This window comes from Otolemur garnettii, unplaced genomic scaffold (genome assembly GCF_000181295.1).
Source record: "Otolemur garnettii isolate 467f Iridium unplaced genomic scaffold, OtoGar3 scaffold00029, whole genome shotgun sequence".
NCBI classification, from domain to species: domain Eukaryota; kingdom Metazoa; phylum Chordata; class Mammalia; order Primates; family Galagidae; genus Otolemur; species Otolemur garnettii.
This window is the reverse complement of record NW_003852424.1, coordinates 10107566-10128089: the sequence shown is the minus strand read 5'-3', so window position 1 is coordinate 10128089 and position 20524 is coordinate 10107566. Positions and strand designations below refer to the sequence as shown.

The following is a 20524-nucleotide window of genomic DNA, read 5'->3' as shown; positions in this document are numbered from 1 at the left end:
TGAACTACTGGGCTCCAGAGTCCCGGTACCTACCCACTGCTCTATGACAAGGGTCTGCAATCAACACCTGAACCTGAACTACTGGGCTCCAGAGTGCCAGGACCTACACACCGCTCTATGACAAGGGTCTGCAATCAACACCTGAACCTGAACTACTGGGCTCCAGAGTCCCAGCACCTACCCGCTGCTCTACGACAAGGGTCGGCAATCAAGTGCATGCGTTTCACCCACACTGTCGGAAGCCATCTGGTCTCAATTATTTTCACCATAGAAATAAACAATGAGTGCTTGCTTCGGCAGCACATATACTAAAATTGGAACAATACAGAGAAGATTAGCATGGCCCCTGTGCGAGATGACACACAAATTCATGAAGCGTTCCATATTTAAAAAAAAAAAAGAAAGAAAGAAACGATGAATGTCAAGGGAGAAATCAAGTTCTTAGAAGAGACGCAGGGTGTCATGTTTTTCCTACAGAGTCTTCAGGAGACCGTATTTCACGTCTCTCCATCACCTGAACTTTATTCTGGACCTTTTGCCTTCTCCTCTCATTACAAATCTCCTTGGACATTTCCATTGGTTCCCCCTAGGTCCTTAGGTATTTTGTCTATTTCTTAGTGTTAACAGATTCTGCTTTCTTATAAAGGAGTCACCAATACCACAGAGGACAAAGGTGCATAATGCTATTCTGCTTAAGAAAAGGTAAATTCTGACCCAACTATTCATACTTCATGGGAAAAGTAACCGGTGAGGTAGGAGACATCTCCCCAAACATTCTGAAAACATAATTGTGGCCAAAAGAATTATGCCAGGGCCAAAAAAGGGGATGCTTTGAAAACTTTCACCCTAGCATCACTGTAGGCTCACATCAAATGCACAGGTGCTAAACGTATAATTATTGTATATAGGAAACCATACATAATGTCATTCCAAGAGCAAGTGTTATTGCTTCCTTGAAAAGAACTCATGTCAACAACTTGAAAAGATCCTGAACCCTTCCTCTCTTAAGCCAATTTGTTGATATGTGGGAAAGACACCCTCAAAATGATTCTCCATTAGGGTCACACAATAGTAAAAAGGCATGTCCCACAGAGATGGCATTGGAAACATTTGCAGCTGACAAGTCCATTGAAGCCATGACAGGTATTTATAAAAGTTGTTTGGAAATGGACTTCTCAGAGAATCACTTCTTGTTTTAGGAAGTCAGCCAGGCCACAGCCTCTAACAAATTTCACAAAATTAGTCATCACATTATTCAGGTAATATATTTAGGATATTAAAAATAAATAATGCTGCTATTTTCCTTTATAAAAGATATAAAGAGTCACTGCCTGGAGTTCCTGAACTTGTGCCTCTAATGGAAATTTTTTAATGAAGTGACAAAATGATTCTTATGCACTCAGATTGCATGCATTCTCCCCAGTTTGCCTCCCTCTTCCTCGTCTTTTCCTATCATTTTTTAGATATTTAATAATGTTCATTGTGGAATTTTGATGTCAGTGGATTTCATACTTGCTTGGAATTCAGAATGTATTAGTATTTCAGATAGAAAGAAAGTTTCGGGGAGGGGAGCAAAATTGGACCCCTGAGCCAGGTCTTACCTCCAGGATCTTCTGCTGAGAGGGTGAGTTTTCGGGGACCTAAAAAGAATACTGTGGTTTCCTGCTCCAGTTCAGAACAACTGAGTGATAAGTTCATCCAACCGGCAGAGGAAAATCAAATATCCACCTTATTACTGAGAGGCGTCACAGCCAGGGCTCAAATCTTACAGTCCATCTTAAAAACTGTGTGACCCTGGATACGTTATTTAATAAAAATATGATCTTTCCCAAGGTCACTGTGAGGACAAAACAAGAAAATACCTGTCATATGCTTTTCACAGTTGGCAGCATCCAGTAAGTACTAAACGCTTGTTAGCTCCTATTATTATCTTCTTGCAAATGGAGTCAACAAAAATACCATGCAACTGAATCCAGAAAAAAGGTAGAATTCTGTATGTATACCTCCAAAAAGTAACATGGATTTGAAAATGTTGGGGCTCAGAACACATTACACCAAAAAGTACGGTCCTCTGGCAAGCTGAATATTTGCAGAAAAGGAGATTGGAAGACCTCAGAAGCAACATCTCTGTCCCCCAAAGTAAGTAGTAGAATTCCTTATTGTCAAGGCAGGTCATAGACACCAGAACTCCGTTCCCCTAAAGCAACCCATAAAACCTAGAGAGGTCGCTCTCTCCCTTCTCCCTTCCCCTTAAAGACTCCCGTTCCAGAGGGATCCTGCTCCATACCTGGGGGGAAGAACACTACACAGAGGTCAAGAAGAATCTGGACAGACAGGAGTCTGGCTTCCTGCCTGGGGCTGCTACATTACATCACATCCTTTGTCCGATCACATCTCCACGTGCCTATCCACTCCTCGTTGAATCTAAGCATCAAAGTGGGCAGCTTTTCTGGGTCTTTGTGTTTTCATTTCTGAAGGCTCTTGTGTCACATAAAGCTTTTATTAAAGAAACTTGTTACACTTTTCTTTTATTAACATGTCTTTGGTTATAGGAGTGTCTGCCATGACCCTGAAGAGGAGTGAGAACCTTTCTGCTCCTCCAAAAGCATTAAAATTCTAGTTTAGAAGCACAGAGATAGCCATTCCTCTTGCCAAGTGGGGAAAAAAAAGAAAAGAAAACCTGAATCCATAATTGTTTTATGATGCTAATTTCAATTTTATAGACATGTTGTGAGCTCTCTTTTTCAGAGTCTGGTATTGATTGTTCCTGTATCTTTAACTCATAACCAGACCATATTTGCACACATAAACTTTTAGAGAAGTAATAAAAAAGAGAGCTACATACATCTCACTTCTGGTTGAATGGAATACTTAAATCCTTAAGGGATCTTGGAAGTTATGTGACCAGACACTAAACCTGGCTCCTGATGGTTTGGAGGTCACTGAACTTCATTACACAGCTCTGCACTGCTCAGACCACATCTGAACCCGCATCACAAGTTCTAGGGCCATTTTTAGGTTCCCTGATAAGTGGACACAGTGAATTATACAAATCTATAACTACAGAAAAATCTGTAAGGTTGGGGTTTCTGGGGGAAAAAATGAGTCTGAGATTCTGAGACTTTCATGTAGGTGATCTTTAGGGGAGGTGCTCTTGTTGGGTCTCTTAAAATGTTGGGGTTTCAGGAAGTTGCTTGGGTCCTTGCTTCTTGGAGCACTCTTGGTTGAAAAATGACCAGACACCCCAAAGGAAAGCAAACATGAAAGAAAGTTTACTGAGGAAGAGAAAGATGGGCTGACAGAGTGAGAAAGTTTGCAAACCAGGATACATTCACCATGGACAGCAAATGGGCCTCCATTGCCAGGACAAGTAGACAAAGAGACAAAGCCAGCAGTTTTCTTTTATACCACCTGAGTCAGGCCTACTTTGTGGTTCAGGGGTCACCTTGGAACCAGAGTCTTACCCACTAGCCTCAGTGAGAGTCCATTGTGGGGTGTGGACCACATGATAATTAGTCTTATGCCTGTTCTAGGTCACCTGCAAGACTCTGTTGCACCTGTTCCTAGACTAGAGTATCCATTACACCCTTTTGCAAGTGGAAAACTTGCAAGTTCTGATTTGTAGAGTAGTAGAGCGATCCCTCCTCCCCAGGTGGGAGCAATCACTTGGCATAGAATTAAGGTAGGCAGCACTGAGATGGGGACCTGCAGGCCCTGCCTTGTCCTACTTCCCAGGAGATTTCTAACTACCTAACACTCTCAAGCACAGCACTGATGAGAGATGAGAGAGCAGAGGTAGACAAAGCAATGGGCTTAGTTGCAACAATTGAAATAGTTGCATAACCTCCAGTTGCAACAGAGACCTGAGCCCAGGTCACAGGAAGCTCTGGGGCAGGGAGGACCCTGCAGAGTTGTCCTCTGGACCCTGGTCATTGGTTACAACCTTCATCAGGAAAGGAGCATAACCTCAAGCAGAGGGCAGCAGGGCTCAGCTATTTGCTATCAATAGCCAATTATCCCTGGCAGCAGAGGAATGGGATTCTGATTTTCACATGAAGAGTTCTAGCAGGGAAGCACAGTATCGCTGCTATAGCTTACATGATTTTAATAATACTTGCCATAGAAATAACGATGGCACCAAATAGTGTAACGAATTAGCATTTATGCATCGCCTTCTATATACCAAGTTGAATGCGAACCTCTCTCACACATTATATCATTGGATGATCACATAGAACCTAAAAGATAGTTATTCTGATCTCTAAATTACCGGTAAGAAATTGAGAGTCAGAAAGCTTAGGACATTTATTCAAACTTCCATAGCTGGTTAATAACATATTCTGAATTTCAGTCCATCAGACCCTAAAGCCTGGGCTACTAGCCTTTTGGAAACAGCCACATGGTTGATTTCACATATATGATTCCTGACATTGATGCTGTGCTTGGAGGACTCCTGCCCCCTGTTTTCCAGATGAGGAATCACCTGGAAATCTCAGCTCATTGTAAAACACCATCTAGATTGGATTCAAACCCAGGTCCATTTAACTCCAGAGTCCTTTGTGCTTTCCCCCAAACCACACTGCCTCTTCAAAAGATGCTCATTGCTCTAAAAGGACCAAATTTCAGATTCAGGAGGCGACACATGTGTTGTTCCCTAATGGCCCGGGGAGAGTTGTGGGAAAAAGGTTGCCCAAGTTCCTGTGACCCCAGACTCTCAAGAACCCCTGGCCAAGAGGTTTGGAGGAATCAAAAAAACAAAAGGGACACTCCCACTCTCAAGCTGCCTGGGGGTGTTGGGGGGAGTAAAGCTAAGCCAGCCGGAGGCTGCAGCCACCGGGACTTGTCTTCCATTTATCATCATCACTGCCTCTGAGCAGTTGCCTAAGTGGAAAGGCACTGAAGCTTCTCCCAGCTTCATTACATTAGAGTGACATTCTCCTGAGTGTTAAGAAATGCATTGACCTCCTAGGACCTGAGTCCCTGAGCAGGAATGTGACAATCCCCAGGCCCATTCATTACCTGTGTTAGCACAGCACTCCCAGCAGGTTCACAAAGTTAAAGTCCACCTGCAAATTGGGTTGTCCCTGCAACAACTCAAAACATGAATCAGGACGGCTTCCAGAAGAAGGCAGAGAGTACAGAGATAACAGCTCACTTTAAGCCAGCCTTAAAGGGATTTCCAAAAGTCCTCAGGCCAGTGGACACGCCTGATCTGAGTACATGGTGCCCCATTTATCCCTCATTTTCCTCCATGCCCCCGATCTATTATTCCTTTGGTGAAAAATCATCAATTATGGAGGGAGGTAATATGGTTTCAATGCTGGCTCAGTTGTATGAGCTCATACATGTTCCTTAACCCCTCTGGGACTGGGATTTCACTTCCATAAATGAAAATAACAAAAGCAATGTTTATAAGGGTGCCTTGTAAACGTGGGCTGTGTGTGGTAGGTACTCAAAAACAAAATGAAACTAAACAAGCTGAGTCCTCTCCTCCCTCCCTCTTCTTCTTCCTCCTTTTACCGAACTAAGAAAACCTAAGTATAATCAGAGCAGAAAAATGGAGGAGCAACTTCAACATGAACCAAGCTGAAGAGCAGAGAAAGTGTATTATGCAAGCAGCGTCCCTACGTGGAGCAGCCTTTTCCAAGCTTTGTGAAAGCCCCAGGAATTTTTCATTTTATTTCAACAAATACCCACCAGGCACCCTACCTATTAAGTGATAGGCCCTGGGATGCAAAGATAAACGAAGACATCAGCCCAGCCCTCAAGGTGTTCACACAAAAACCAGTTTTCATGTCTGTGTCCCCGTCCATCATTTGATGGAACTCAGAAAGTGTCAAAGCCTTCCTCTGTGCAGTCCCCAGGGTGCCATATATGATCATCTTTTTACTATGCCTTGAAGCCAAGATAATTAGATTTAAAGTTTTTTGGTCTTCCTGCAGATACAGTATTTGCATATCCAAAAAAGCCACATTGTCATGGAAGCCAAACTAAAGCAGCAAATAAGGTTGTTAAGAACTCAGTGGAAAGAATCTCTCCTGTGACTGGATTCAGGGCTTTAGCAGGCATGTGGGGAACTGCAGCTGCACCCCCAGTTGTGGGAAAGAGCAGAGATCTGTGTTTTGTCCTAGAAAGGCCCTCCACATTCAGCTGGCTGAAGCAGAATTCAGTGGTTAGGCTAAACACAGGTCCTACTGAGAATTTCAAGAAATTATGCTCCCGTGGCCTCCAAATGAGGAAAAACCAATTAAAGCACAATTCATTATTACATTCTAAATATGGGCCAAGTTGAGTCCCTTGAAACCAATTAACCTATTAACTGCATGTGCTGGAAATGTGCTCTCACATGTCTTCAAGAAAGTTAGTCTAAACTGGAAGTTTAGCCAACAAGAGAAATCAACAAGGGTTATAAAGTGGGAACGGGTCCGTGAGTCCTGCCAGACGAGGGCAGAGAAGCAAACAGAAGGAAATTATTGGATATGTATGTAAGACCCTGCTCTCAGCAAATGAGAAAGAAGGAAAGAAAGGGAATAGAAAACTAAAGAAAGATAAAGTGGAAGAAAAAGGGAGGGCTGAGAAGAGAAAGTGGAGGAGAGGAATCTATTGAGCGCCTACTGTATGTCAGGCATTGACCTACGGCTGTAAATATTGGATCTCATCTGTCTTACGGCGCTCATTCTACAGAAAATTGAACCCATGAAAATTAAGTAATTTCCCAAGGTCACATAAACCAAGAAACAGTGCCCCAAAGATTCAGTTTGACCATTCAGGGGCAGAACTTATTAAATGTAGTTTGTACATAACTTGCTATGTCTTTAGTTAGCATGTAGCGTGGGGCTGATCCTTAGACATCTCCACTGTGTTATCCCCCTTCCCATACCAATTATTCTATAAAACCAATAGGAGATGAAATGCCAGATTAGAAGCAGTCTGCACTTGCCTCAAGGAGAGGATTGAAGGTTGAGGGCAGAGTTCATCTGTGGATGGACAGCCTTGGAGAGACCATTGCAAATCATCAGAGAAGCAAATGGAGATACTCAATGCTGGGCAGAGAGAGGCAGAGCAATCCACTCAGCAAGATCAGAAGGTACCTGGGGGAAGCGTTCACACACAGAGAAGGGTTGGGGAGATCCCCAATGCTGTGCACCCCCCCAGCAGACACTGAAATCTAATCTTTGAGGGGCTCCCCCACTAGAGCAGGTCTCCAAACTGGGCAGGGAGCTTCTAGAGATGGCAGCTGCATTGCACTAAAAAGTGGATACAGTGGGGTCTCGCCAGCTCCTGGTCCCAGGTCACTGCAGCAGACGCAATCTGTGCTTTCAGCACCAGAATGCCTGGTCTGCAGAGGGGTCAGCTGCCTCCCCGTTACACCTGCCCAGTCAGAGAGGGAGTGGGGATGGGGCACTCTCATGCACTGTGACTAGGTGCTGTGCACCCCACTGCCCCCCAAACTAGCTGCCTCCCAGGGCTCCAAGCACAGCAGGCGCCCACCAGCCCTCCACATCTGCAACCAACATCTTCCCATCTCAACAGCACCTGCCCCCAGACACCTGAGTAGCAAAGCAGCAGCTGCCAGTCAGACCTGGGCAGAGAAAGAGCTACAGCCACCACATGCTGCTCCCAGCCCTGCCAGCCACTGCAGCCCAAGGAGCCTCCTGGCTGCCAGCCGCAGTCCTGCAACCTGCCGAGGACCCCCCACCACTAAGGTTCCATACCCCACACAGGCACCCCCAAGTTCCCACAACTAGACTTGCCACTGGCAGCAGTCCCCCAACGTGCCCAGGCACCCGCCAAAGTACCGACTGAGACAGGTCCTGCCACCACCTGCAGTCCTGTTCTGTGTCCAGGTGCTCACCAAGGTCCTACTACCCACTCAGGCACTAACCAAGACCACACTGCCTGTTTCCATCAAGAGAGACTTGCACAACCTCCTACTCAACCTTTCAAGAGTGGCCTGGGAACCACCACACCCATCTGAACGAATATCGTCCTGCACCGGCTTGGGCTGTGAAACCTCAGGGGAATGGTATGACACAGACGAAGGGCTGCAATGTGGTGCACCTGCCCCTCTCCCACCTGGTCAGTCCTCAGAGCAGGACACAAAGGTACCATCCAGGGATTCCTCCTCCTCCTCACTAAGTCGGAGAGTTCTCAGCAAAGAACAGGTGTGCTGCAAACCTATCAGCTTTGCTGAAAGAAGTTTCCGATGAGAAGAAATTAGCAAAAGAATCTAGCAACGTGGAAAAATGAGCTAGTGTGACACCTCATAGGATTACTCTAGATCCACAGCAATGGATCCCAAACAAAAGAAATTATTGAAATCCCAGAAATTCAGAATATGAATGGCAAGCAAGATGAACAGGAATGAAGAGAAATTTAGAAACCACAACAAGGAAACCAAACAAATAGATTATAACAAGAATTTTAAAAAGCCCCAGATCAGACGGATGAATAGCTAAATTCTACCAGACCTACAAAAAGAACTGGTATCTCTCCTACATAAATTATTCCATAACATTGAGAAGGAGGGAATCTTTCATAATGCATCCTAGACGTTCACCTAGCCAAATAATTTATGACGAAGACCCCAAAGGCAGATATAGCAACAAAAAAAAATGAATAAATGAGACATAATTACATTAAAAACTTCTGCACAGAGGAAATAATCATCAGAGTAGACAGGCAACCTACAGAAGGAGAGAAAATATTTGCAAACTCTATACCCAACAAAAAACGAATATCCAGAATTTACAAAGAGAAACAAATCAGCAGGAAAAATACAAAGAATCCCATCAAAGAGTGAGCAAAATATATGAACAGAAGTTTTTCAAAAGAAGATAGAGAAATGGCCTATAAACATCATTAATCATCAAGGAAATGGAAATTAAAATTGCAGTGAGATACCACCTTACCTCTATCAGAATGGCCATTATTAAATAGTCAAAAAGCAATAGATGCTGGCATGGATTCAGAGAAATAGGAACACTTATACACTGTTGGTGGAACTGCAAATTAATACAACCTCAGTAGAAACCTATGGAGAGTCCTCAAAGAAATAAATGTAGACCTACAATTCAATCCAGCAATTCCACTGCTGGGTATCTACTCAAAGGAAAAGAAGTCATTTTATCAAAAAGACACCCCTACCCAAATATTCATCACACCACAATTCATGGTTAAAAACATGTGGAAACAACTTAAGTGCCCACCAATTTATGAGTGGATAAAGAAAATGAGGTATATATGTATGTACCATGGAGTACTACTCAGACGTAAGAAGGAATAAAATAATGTTGTTTGCATGAATTTGAATGCAACTGGAGACCATTGTCCTAAAGGAAATATCTCCAGAATGGAACACCAAATACATACGTTCTCACTAATAAGTGGGTGGTAAACCGTGAGTACACACAGGCACAGAACAATATAAAGGGCAGAAGGGTGGGAGGGGAGGTGTGGGATAAAAATTTAACTGTTGGGTACAATGAACACTATTCCAGTGATAGACGCACCAAAATCCCTGACTTAAGCATTATGTAAGGTAGCTAGGTAACAAAAGTATTTGTACCCCCTTAATATTTTCAAATAAAGTAATAATAATAATAATAAACCAGTAACGTATAAAAGAATCTTTGAGGGAATTAATCCATGCAAAAGAGAACAACACTGCTGAGTTTCTCACCAAGGGAACCGGAACTGTCCAGCCCCAGGAGCTGGACGTCAGTATGCAGCCAGGCATGGCCGTTGACTGACTTACTGCAAAAAGATACAAACTAGAAGGAATCTAAAACCCGACCTCCAACTGGGATCCATTAATTTAACAAATATGCATAGAGCACCTGCTATGCCAGACACGTTCCTTCTAAGTGTTGGTGTACAAGACAGCACAGTGCCTCGTGGAACTTGCAACCCAGTGGAGGTCGTTGCTAATACAAATGATGCAAAGAAGATAAAGCAGGATGGGGGCTAGAAAGTGACAGGTGGGGTTGAGGCTATGTAAACGACTTGAGATACAGAGGATACCTGGGCAAAAGATTCCAGGAAGAGAGGAATGTAAAGAGGGAATTGCTTGACCCAAAGAAAATCAAGACAGCTGGTGTGTGGCCTCATGCCTGTAATCATAGCACTCTGGGAGTCCGAGGAAGGAGAATTGCCTGAGATCACACATTCGAGACCATCCTAAGCAAGAGTGAGACCCCCATCTCTAAAAATAGCCAGGCACTATGGCAGGCACCTGTAGTCTCAGCCACTCAGAAGGCTGAGACAAGAGAATCGCTTGAGCCCAAGAGTTTGAGGTTGCCGTAAGCTGTGACACACTCTACTGAGGGTGACAAATAAGACTGTCTCAAAGAAAAAAAAAAAACAGAAAGGAAAGCTGGTGTGCTTGGGCATCGTGAATAAGAAGGAGAGTGTTTGGAGACGAACTTGATGCCCTGACTATCTCTCCAAACTGGCTATGTGAGCACCAAACTTACTTCCCCTGGGCACACAGCTGAACTACATTTCCCAGCCTCCCTGGCAGACAAGGAATTCCACCGCAGGGGGTGTGCGATGATCGCTGTAATTGAGAAATGGAAAAATATTGTGGAAGCACAAAAACTGTAGTCACAGACTCTGTCCTGGGGCTCAAGGAAGTCTTCATAGAGAAGATGACATCTGATTTGGTTACTGAAGGATAAACAGGGATTTTCTAAGTAGAGAAGGAAGCCAGGGCAATTCAGAGGGAGGAATAGCACATACGATAAATCAGAAATCCCACATCCTTAAGCATCAGGGAGCCAGTAAATAACTATATAATATATATAGTTAATGTTTAATTGCCATTATGATACTGTTAGCTCACAGAAAGCAAGAGATGTCTTCAAGGTAGGAAGGAAGGAGAGAGAGAAGGAGAAGGAAAGGGGTCTATTTCACATCCTGCTACAGGCGGTGTGCTCATCCTTAGTTACCCAGGTCTGGTCTCTGCTGAGAGGGAACATTTAAGGTTCATTTAAGTTTTATTTGCCTTGTGCCTATGTTCATTTCACACCATCTGACAGCTGTTTTAGGCCATTTCACCAGCCGGTGGAAGCATGATCAGGCCTGAAATGCAAGCCGTAAATAGTGCACATTACGTAGTAAAGCTAGATTTAGTGCATAGTACGTTTTATTAATGCTGCAACATTTCTTGTGTATTTTAAGTTGTTATTGATTTTTATTTAAAAGGGCATTTTTATTACAAGTACATGATGTCAGGAAAATAAAGCCCTCCCCTTGCCAAAGCGAATTTGGGTTAATTTGCTGTAAGTAATCTGGAAAAGCCCAGCTAGATTTGGCTGGCTCCGATTATGTCTCCCCAGTGATCCCTCATCCACACACCTCTGCCTGAACTGGAAGGGGAACTGGATCTTCACCTGCTCCAGGGTGAATGCCAAGGACACAGAGACCATTTCCTGATTTCATTGTTGACCGTGAAACTAATGAATAAATCACCCCAGCTGCAAGGTAGCGCTTACGTAAAGTGAGAGATAGGCTTTTGGATACTGGAATGTTATTTCTTCGCCAAGTCTGCATCCAGGTGAACAACGCAAACCCGGGATCTCACTGTGGAATTTCCTACTACCTCAGATTGTGTTCAAGACTATCATCTGGCATATCAAATACTCTTCCCACCCATTTCTCCCCCATCTTTTTCCTGGACCTCACAGAACATTTCCTTGTAATTTAAAGATAAGGGTATTCTGCACCATCCAATATAGTAGCCACTAACCACACTATTTAAGTTTAATTACAAATTTTTTAATAAAAAACTGAGTGCCACATTCACTAAATTTGCATTGCAGAACAATGCAAATAGAGAACATTTGCATCATTGCAGAAAGTTCCACTGGAGAATGGCACCCTACATCAGAGACCTTTTTAAGACCATAGACGTGTTTATCTGAGTCCTGCATCCTCCCATTTTCTTCCTTCTGGCGTCTGTTTCTGTAGCTCATCGCCAGGGTCCCCACATGTTTGAATTCCTCTGGCCTCTTTCCCGTATTCTAGCCGCTTCCTGCTCCCAACTCTCCAACGCCAACTCTACTTCCATTCCTGTCTGCATTTGCAGACACTTTCCTTCATTTATTCGGGTGGTACTGAGTAGCAAGTGAGTGTGAGGCTCCTGTTTGCTCGGTGCTAGGAGGCAGAAGCTAAGAAGGCTCCACTCCTCCTCCTCAGGGCATCCCAGTCAAGCAGAGAGCACTAATTATAACTCTTTGTTGTCGAACAAAAATTCGCAAATAGAATCAAATTATGTTCCTGCCTAAACACCTTCAATAGATCACTATTTCCCAAAGGAAATACTAAAAAATATTTGCTATCAATTATTCAATCTGTATATAGACTTTCGGGGACTAAACTTCTACATATTTTTATGTATGAGGAGTAGAAAACCATCTCTGATATATTTCCCTTTCCCTTAGGAATGATATCATTTCTTTTAAACTCTTACAAGTGGAGACTTTTAAGAAATGTATTCACATCCTTATAATCAATGGGATACCAAAAGATATAACTTCAAAGGAAGAGGCATGAGGTCCTTGGGGACCTCCAAAAGGTGAATGCTTGGGTCACTCCCCAAAGATGGTTTGTGTAAGTTAAGCCCCAGAGGGTATGTTGGGCTGTGGAGGCTCTGCTATGAGTTTACACCCCAATGGGCTGCCTTCCCTCAGCTGCCAGACCACAGCCAGTGGGGAGGAAGGAGGAGCCCATGCAGACCTACAGAAGAAAGCTCTTTAGGTTTCCTGCTATGGTAATGGTGGCTGTTGCTAGTGTATGTAAATGTGTGTGTGTGTAAAATATATGATACATACGTATATATGTACATATATACACATATATACGTATGTATACACACACACACACACACACATATGGTCACTGGCTCTACTTGGCAGTCTACAAAAATTGTCAAAGAGATGAAATAGCTGCCCTCCAGATGCAAAAAAAACCTCAACTAAGCCAGGCTTCATTGTCTTAGGAGTCTACAATATTGTTCACCTTCAGAGGATCAATCACTCCCTGTCTCTGCCCAGTCCACTAGCTCTAGGTCTCCAATTGGAGGCTTCCTCTTCACCAGAGAGCAATATCTGGAAATAACCCACTGGGAAGTCTCTATACCTCAAGTTACCTGAACAGAGGGGCCTGGTACCTCACCTGGTTTCTGATCCATGGACATGATATGTTTCCAGGGTCCATTGCATCAACTCAGACCTAGTCTATATCTACCTTTTCATATCCACTCTGTAGCTGGAACTACAGTAGCCTAGAAGTCTTTTGCCTGCCCTCCACCCCCATGCATGGTATGCCCAGGAGACTGAAGCCAGCTAAGAGTGGACAGTGACAGCAGTAAACTGCACAGTGGCTAAGAATGCCCCTCTGAAACCAGGTGGCTTGGGTTTGATCATGAGTCCACTCTTCACCAACTATGGAGCCTTGGACAAGTCAACCCTGCTGTCCAATCTTCAATTTTGTCCTCAGTTAAGTGGGGACATTTACCTTACTTATTTTATAAGACTGTTGGGAGGATTCAATGAGATTATCCAGCTAATGATCCAGCCACTCAGCACAGCTTCTGATATGTACTCAGTAGTTGTTAACTACTCCTTACACCAGAATTCCTCACTCTGTTGGACTTGGTAATATAGACAAGCCAGACCCCGGAGGGCAGGGCCCTTCTGTCATTTTAGTTTTCCTCAATTTCTACCTTCCACGGGAGAATATAGTAGGACAATTTGGCCCACCATCAGGAGAGAACAGAAAGCCTCCGACTAAGACCTCAGGAGAGCAGAAACAGCAGGATGGTGGCCAGGAGCTCACTTTATATTTGCCATTATTGCTTAGGCTGGAAGGCTCTCGCTCTCACCCCGAGACAGAGTCTTAGCTGAGTTTTCTCCTGGCAAGACCTAAGTGACAGTACTTATAAACCCAGGACCTTTCTTTTAATGATTATCCTCATCATTATCCCGTTACCACACTGAGGGATACCCAGGAAGCCTGGGGTTAAGGGCAGTCACCTCTCCCATGTGAATAGCTCTTCTCTGCAATTTAAAATGAGTATCTCATAGGCATCTCTACCTGGAATAGCTAGATGATGCTATGACAAGAGCAGAATGAAATCTTCACATCCATGGTCTAGCCCTTTCTTGCGTCCTGTGTACTCTCCTTATTACACAAATTCAAAGTTCTCAGTGGCGGGCGTCAAAACCCGAAGCCCTTCCTTGGGAAATAAATTATGCCACAGTAACCAGTGAGAGCAGAATGACTTTCCGTGGAAGTTTGTACAGAAAATCCAGGGACTCAGAGAGACCGAAGGTTCTGGGGAAGCCCTAAGAAAGTGTAAGAATAGCTAGCCAGGCCACATATTTAAGGTGGAGGTTTCCTCTGTACCATACTCAACCCTTTACTTTTCACCATCCATCAAGTAAGTTGCTTTGCCCTGATGATGACCGGACTCAACTGATGGCCCTTTAATCCCTCTGAACTGGTCGTGATCTTGTTCCAAAGAGACTCCTAATACAATGGACATAGGAAGGAGTCTGTGTCTGGAGACCTGACTTGCGGTTAAAGCCCCCACTCCTTGACCTGCATCCCAGGATGTCCCCCATGAGGGGGCCCCAGCCGAGAGGGGCTTCTGCTCAGCATCCTCTGCCCCAGCCTCCCTCCTCTCTGGTCCACAGGGACACCACGCTTTTCTGGACTTAAACTTGAGCTGGACTCCTCCTTCTCTTCCTGGAGAACTCCATCTCTCTTCAAGTCCAGGTCCAAAAGTCATTACTTCTGTGAAGCCCTCCCTGACCCTGTAACTCAGAATTAGCTCTCCTGCCGTCTTCAGTTTTAGTGCAACTTAGAAAAAGTTTTTAAAATCATCTTTTGATTGTGAGTCCCTTAAAAGTTTGATGAAGGAAGTGTACCACCCCCAGGAAGATGCCTGCAAAGCACATAATTTGTTTGTTTTGAGACAGGGTCTTATTCTGTCACCCACGTTGGAGTGGAGTGAAGTAGCACAATCATAACTCACTGTAGCCTGTAGCCTTGAACTCCCAGGCTCAAAGGATCCTCTTGCCTTAACCTCCTGAGTAACTGGGATTACGGGTGCACACCCCTGCACCAAGGTAATTTTTTGTAGAGATGGAGTCTTGCTATATTATCCAGGCTGGTCATGCACTCCTGGGCTCAAGTGATCCTCCCACATGGGCCTCCCAAAGTGCTGGGATTACAAGTGTGAGCCACTGCACCTGGCCTAAAGCTACATAATATTAGACCACTCAAGGATTTCCTGAGTTTATCCGAGGACTAATTACAAGCTTCTCCTTTTGTTATTCTTTTCTGTAACTTGCTATCACTAACACTTAAGCCAGGCAGAATATTCTAGATAATCCGATCTCCCCAAGGCAAATATGCCTAAATACTGTTACTACTAAGGGGTAGTGAAGGGGGAAGGGTCAGATGATTTTGGCTCTAGGTGAGACAAGAAGTTCCTTCTTGAACAAAGCATCCCTTGGGTACCTCTTCCCTACCACCAGAAATCCTTCCCTTGGGGCCTATTTCTAGCCTTCCCCTAGGGGATATTACCCTGGCCTCCTAGACTGATTAAAAACTGATTCAAAATTGCAGATTTGAAAAGTTTCGAAAACGTCAGAGGCCTGTAAAAAAGTGTGCTGATCCTGTTGATGGAGACTGAGAATTAACTTGGTGATGGCGACATCATTGTATTCTTCCAGTGCCCAGATATCAGGTCAGCCATCTAATCCAGACTGTGTAGACCAAACATCACACACTCCCAGAAATGTGTCTGCCCTACTAGGATGCAAGTTCCACCCCCTTCTGGCCCCAGACCAGCGAATCTGATTCATGATCTTTTCCATCCTTTAGGATATCAAGATTATTGTGCTAGAAAGAGGAAAGGGATGGGTGGAGGCTGAGAAACCCAATCCATATCCCATCTGGACCACCCTTGCACTAGGGCTTAGCTCCCGTCTGCATGCCCAGATAAGCACTGAAGCTCACATTCCAGGGAAAGATGGGATTTGCTCTCTTGTTTCAAATGCTTTGCTAGTTGTGTTTATTGGCCCATTAATTATCTGTCTGTATCTTTTAACAGTCTCAGTCCTGGAAAAAGACTACAGACAATGATACCAATGTGACTTTTCGGGGTGATGAAAATTACAAAGTTGTCCAGCCCCAGAGACCATCAGGCAGTGTAACAAGGTTCTAATGTAAAGCACAGAGCAATTAGCAGGGAGATTTACCTTCCTGTCTTAAAAGCATTTTTATTACTTAATCAATCACAAGCAATTTCTAAACAAGGCTGGGGTTTTACAAGGAGCCATAAATCTCTCCCATTTGCTTCCAGAAGAAAGAACAGGAAAAACAGACAGGACATTCCAGAAGGGACATTTTATCAATTAAAACAAAAATTGAACCCAAGTCACTTGGGAAACAAAAAAAGTGAACAGGAGGTAGGCGCATAGTCACAGAGGATCCAGGAAGGAAGGAGTAAGTTGAGGACAGGTGTTTGGTGTTTGGTCCTAACCACAGGTCCAAGTTCAAACCCATTTATCTCCCGTACACATGGAGAAGGGAAGAGCAAGAAACACAATTATTTTTAAAAAGGTAGCCAAGCAGATTTTGCACATTTCATTTCATGGTAGAGGGCATCCAAGCTGTACCCTTTCCCTGGGCCTCAGTTTCCTCATCTATAAATCAAGAGAATTCAAACTGGATTACATCCAAGTAGTTCTTAGCCCTGGCAGCATGTGGGATTCACCGGGGAGCATTTTAAAAACACCATTACTGTGTTTCTTCCCAGACCAATTAAATCAGACTATCTGGGGCTCAGCTGAATGGTCTTTAATCTCATCTAGCTCTAGCTTGAACATCCACGCAGCGAATCTTATTTTAAAAATGAAATGCTTAAATTCCTTGCAGCAGCGAGCTCAGCGATTCATGATAGAGACATTCAGGCTGTGTTCACAATTAATTCAACAGGCCTTTCTTTTCTTAGGAAAAGCTTCTTGAGAAGCACGATAGTGCCCATGGACGTGGGTCTCATGGCCTCAGGATGCTTCAGTGAGGATAATACCATTAACTCTCCTTTATGCCAGAGAAGAGACTCCCAGAGACCTCGGATAACAGGTGTGGAGGTTGAGAACTGCTGTCCACAGACAAATTGTTAGCACCTACTATCTCTATTAGTTTTCTACTTCCTGATTTCTCAAGACCTCTCTGAAGAGTAGTGCTGAATAATAATGTTTCCCCCACAGGCTTGTGTTTAGGCATGTGCTAGGCAGAGGGGGGCACCCAGGACTGTCTTGGCACCCCCAACTGGCTCCACCATCAGTAAGTGTTGCAGAGACCAGGTAACTGTAAGCGCCAAGGAAGGAACCTGACTGAAGTGATGATGCAACTGCCTTAAACATTGTTTTGGGCCCTTGATGGTCCCCATTTAAAATAGGAACATCAGGGACCCTTCAGAGAGATGGCCTGCAACAAAATCTGCCTGTGGCCTACCTCTTCCATTGCCCAAAGTAAACTTCATTTCTTCAATTAAGATTATCGTTCACCTCCCAAATTTTGACCTAAAACCCTCCTAGTTTTCCCTAAAACCTCAGGTTTAAAGGAAAAACATATTTTTTTTCCTCTTGGTCATATGGAATTAAAACCCAGTTCAAATGCAACCACTTTTATAAGATTTTTCTTTCCTCTTTTGAATTCTTCTAGTGTTTACGTACCTCCTAGGTGACACATAACTCATCCTGACTGATGATGATGTTTGCACAATGGCATCTTTTCTGCTAGACCCCTGATTGTTTAGTGCAGTAGAGAAAGCAAGTTTTTGGAGTCACATAGATAGAATCCCAGACTCGGTCCTTACACGGCTGTGTGGCTTTGAGAAATTTATTCGACCTTCCGAGTTTCAGCTTCAGACCCTGTAGGGTGAAACTAACAAGACCTATTTCACGCTGTTGGTACAAGAATGAAAGTGAAGCCCCCTCAGGTGTTCAAGCTTGCCAGTGTCCAGCTTACTACATAGTGCCCGGAACCTAACAAGTACCCCCATCGCAGTCCATGAGCAGAGAGTATGTGTGGAACTGTGGTCGGCAGAATAAGAGAGAGAAATGTGAGATTTCACTCGGGCGATGTGAGAGATGCAGAGGGAAGCCACAGTCCAGCGTCAGGAGTGCAGGAAGCAAGAGGCCCTCTGCTAGGAGGGCTGGTGCCATCACTATCGGGTGAGGAGGCACGCTGAAAAGGCTCCTGCCTGCAATGATGATCTTCCTTGCTTGTTTCCCACAGGAGACACGGTTTCACACTGCTTCCCCTAGGCCTTTCATTGTTGTCTCAGAACAGTCATGTCAACTGCACCTACTAAAGGGCAGAAAACTTTGGAAACTGCTCAGGGAAAATGACCACTCCACCAGTCATTCCTCTGGCTACACATGCAGACACACACTCACTATCCCCCATATGCATGCACAAACACATGCACATACAAGCACATATAGTACCTTATATTTAAGTAGTTGCTACTTTGTAGAGCCCTTCGAATGGGTGTAGATAAAAACATTTTGCTGGTCTTCTTGCCCAGTGTCCGCCAGGATAGTATCAGAGAGAGTCATGAGAATGCTAATAAGCATGTCGTCCTTCACCAGGCACTTAAGTCACCACACAGAAGATATTTGGCAGACTGGGTTCCAGCCTAGGCCTTTCTTACTCTCAACCAGAGTTTGGCAAACTTTCTATAAAGGGTCAGATAGTAAATATTTCTAGTTTTGTGGGCCACTTGATCAACTCTGCTGTTATAGTACAAAAGCAGCAATAGCAAATGCATAGACAAAAGAGCATAGCTGTGTTCCAACAAAGCCTTATTAACAAAAACAGCCCGTGGGCAATAGTTGTCTGACTCCTGATCTAAAGTGTTCATTCCTAACCCCTAGGCTTTAGAACTCATACTTGTTTTCCTTAATTAAAAATACAGTCCTTTGAATTAATATATGCAAATTATTCTAAATCTATCTGGATACCCCCAGACCTAGTTATTTTACTTTTAGAAATTTACCTTAATAATGGTCAACAGTTATTGAGCAGGATCTGTTCAGTATTTATTTGACCTTTGCAGTTACCTCAAGAGTTGAGTCATATATTTGTCTCCATCTTGCAGATGAGGAAACTGAGGCATGAAAATGTTAAGTAATTTTTCCCCTGAACACACAGTAAGTGATAAAACCAGGTTCTGAACCAAGGCAGTGATTTCTAAGTCAAGAGTAAAAAAAATACACAAAATTAGGCAAATACACAAAAATTTCTTTTCATTTTTGTAATGAAATTTTTATAAACTTCATACACAAAAATAAATAACCTAAATATTTAAAATATTAAGAATGGATACAAAAGTTATAGTACAGTAGAATACAAGGCAATTTTAAAGTGATAAGGAAGAATACTGACTCCCTGCTTGCAGAAAGGGCCACAGCAATTCTTCTCATCCCCACATGCAGAGCCTTTTGCTATGGCACTTTGCTACTCCTCCCATCAAAAGTTAAGGCCCATTTCCTGTCCATCAAATGTGGGCTGGCCCTGTGACTCTTACTTTACCAAGAGAATGAGGAGGTAGTGATGTTGTCTGACGTCCAAGGCTAGGTCTTAAAAGGCCTAAAGGTTTAACCTTTGTCTTTTTGAAATGATACCTTGAGCCCACCAAATAAAGAAGTCCCATCTTGCTTACCGGAGGACAAGGGGCCACATAAAGGGGAATCAAGTCCCTCCAAATGAAGAATGACCCCAGGGGGGTAGGTTTACCAGCTAAAACACAAGACAGCTAGTTAATTTAGCATTTCAGAGAATAAGCATTTTTTTACATTAAGTATGTCCCAAATATTACATGGACACACTTATGCAAAAAACCTATTTATTTTCTATTTGAAATTCAAATTTAACTAGGTGTTCCACATTTAACTCTGTGTTTTCATTTGCTATATCTGACGATTCTATAGATGAGCCCAACAGAAGAACCATCTAGCAGAGCCCAGCCTGAACCACTCATCCAAAGAATCATGAGAATAACAAATTGTTCTCTTAAGCTACCAAGTTTTGGAATGGTTTGTTATACAGTAACATATAACTGCAACTTCATCCTATTTGTCAACATAGACAGTGTTTACTACAGGGTATGTAGTTGAAGAGAGAAAGGAAAGCATTTGGACAACGAAAGTATTGTGAATAAAAAGTAGAAGCCGTCATGCTCACCTGTGTAATGAGCAGAACACTATCACCAGAGTAGAAAGTATTCAACCAGTAAGACATGAAAGTAGAAAGTTGATCTGGTGCAGGTTGCAGAGGATTTTGAATGCCAAGCTAATATTTCTGGATTTTGTTTTATAGAGGATAATTACCAAAGATGTTCAAACTAAGTATTTTTTATAGTATGTTTTGAGAATATATGTCTTATGTGCATAAGCATTATATATGGGGGTAGAATCTAAAATTTCTAATTTTGTACCTC

The 20524-nt window shown here is 43.4% G+C and overlaps 1 non-coding gene across 1 annotated transcript; it reads left to right on the top strand.

The window, feature by feature from the left end:
- Positions 1–284: 284 nt before the first annotated feature.
- Positions 285–390, top strand: LOC111724962. The gene has a single exon (XR_002773161.1). It is a non-coding gene; the product is annotated as a U6 spliceosomal RNA (small nuclear RNA).
- The last annotated feature ends 20134 nt before the right edge of the window (positions 391–20524 follow it).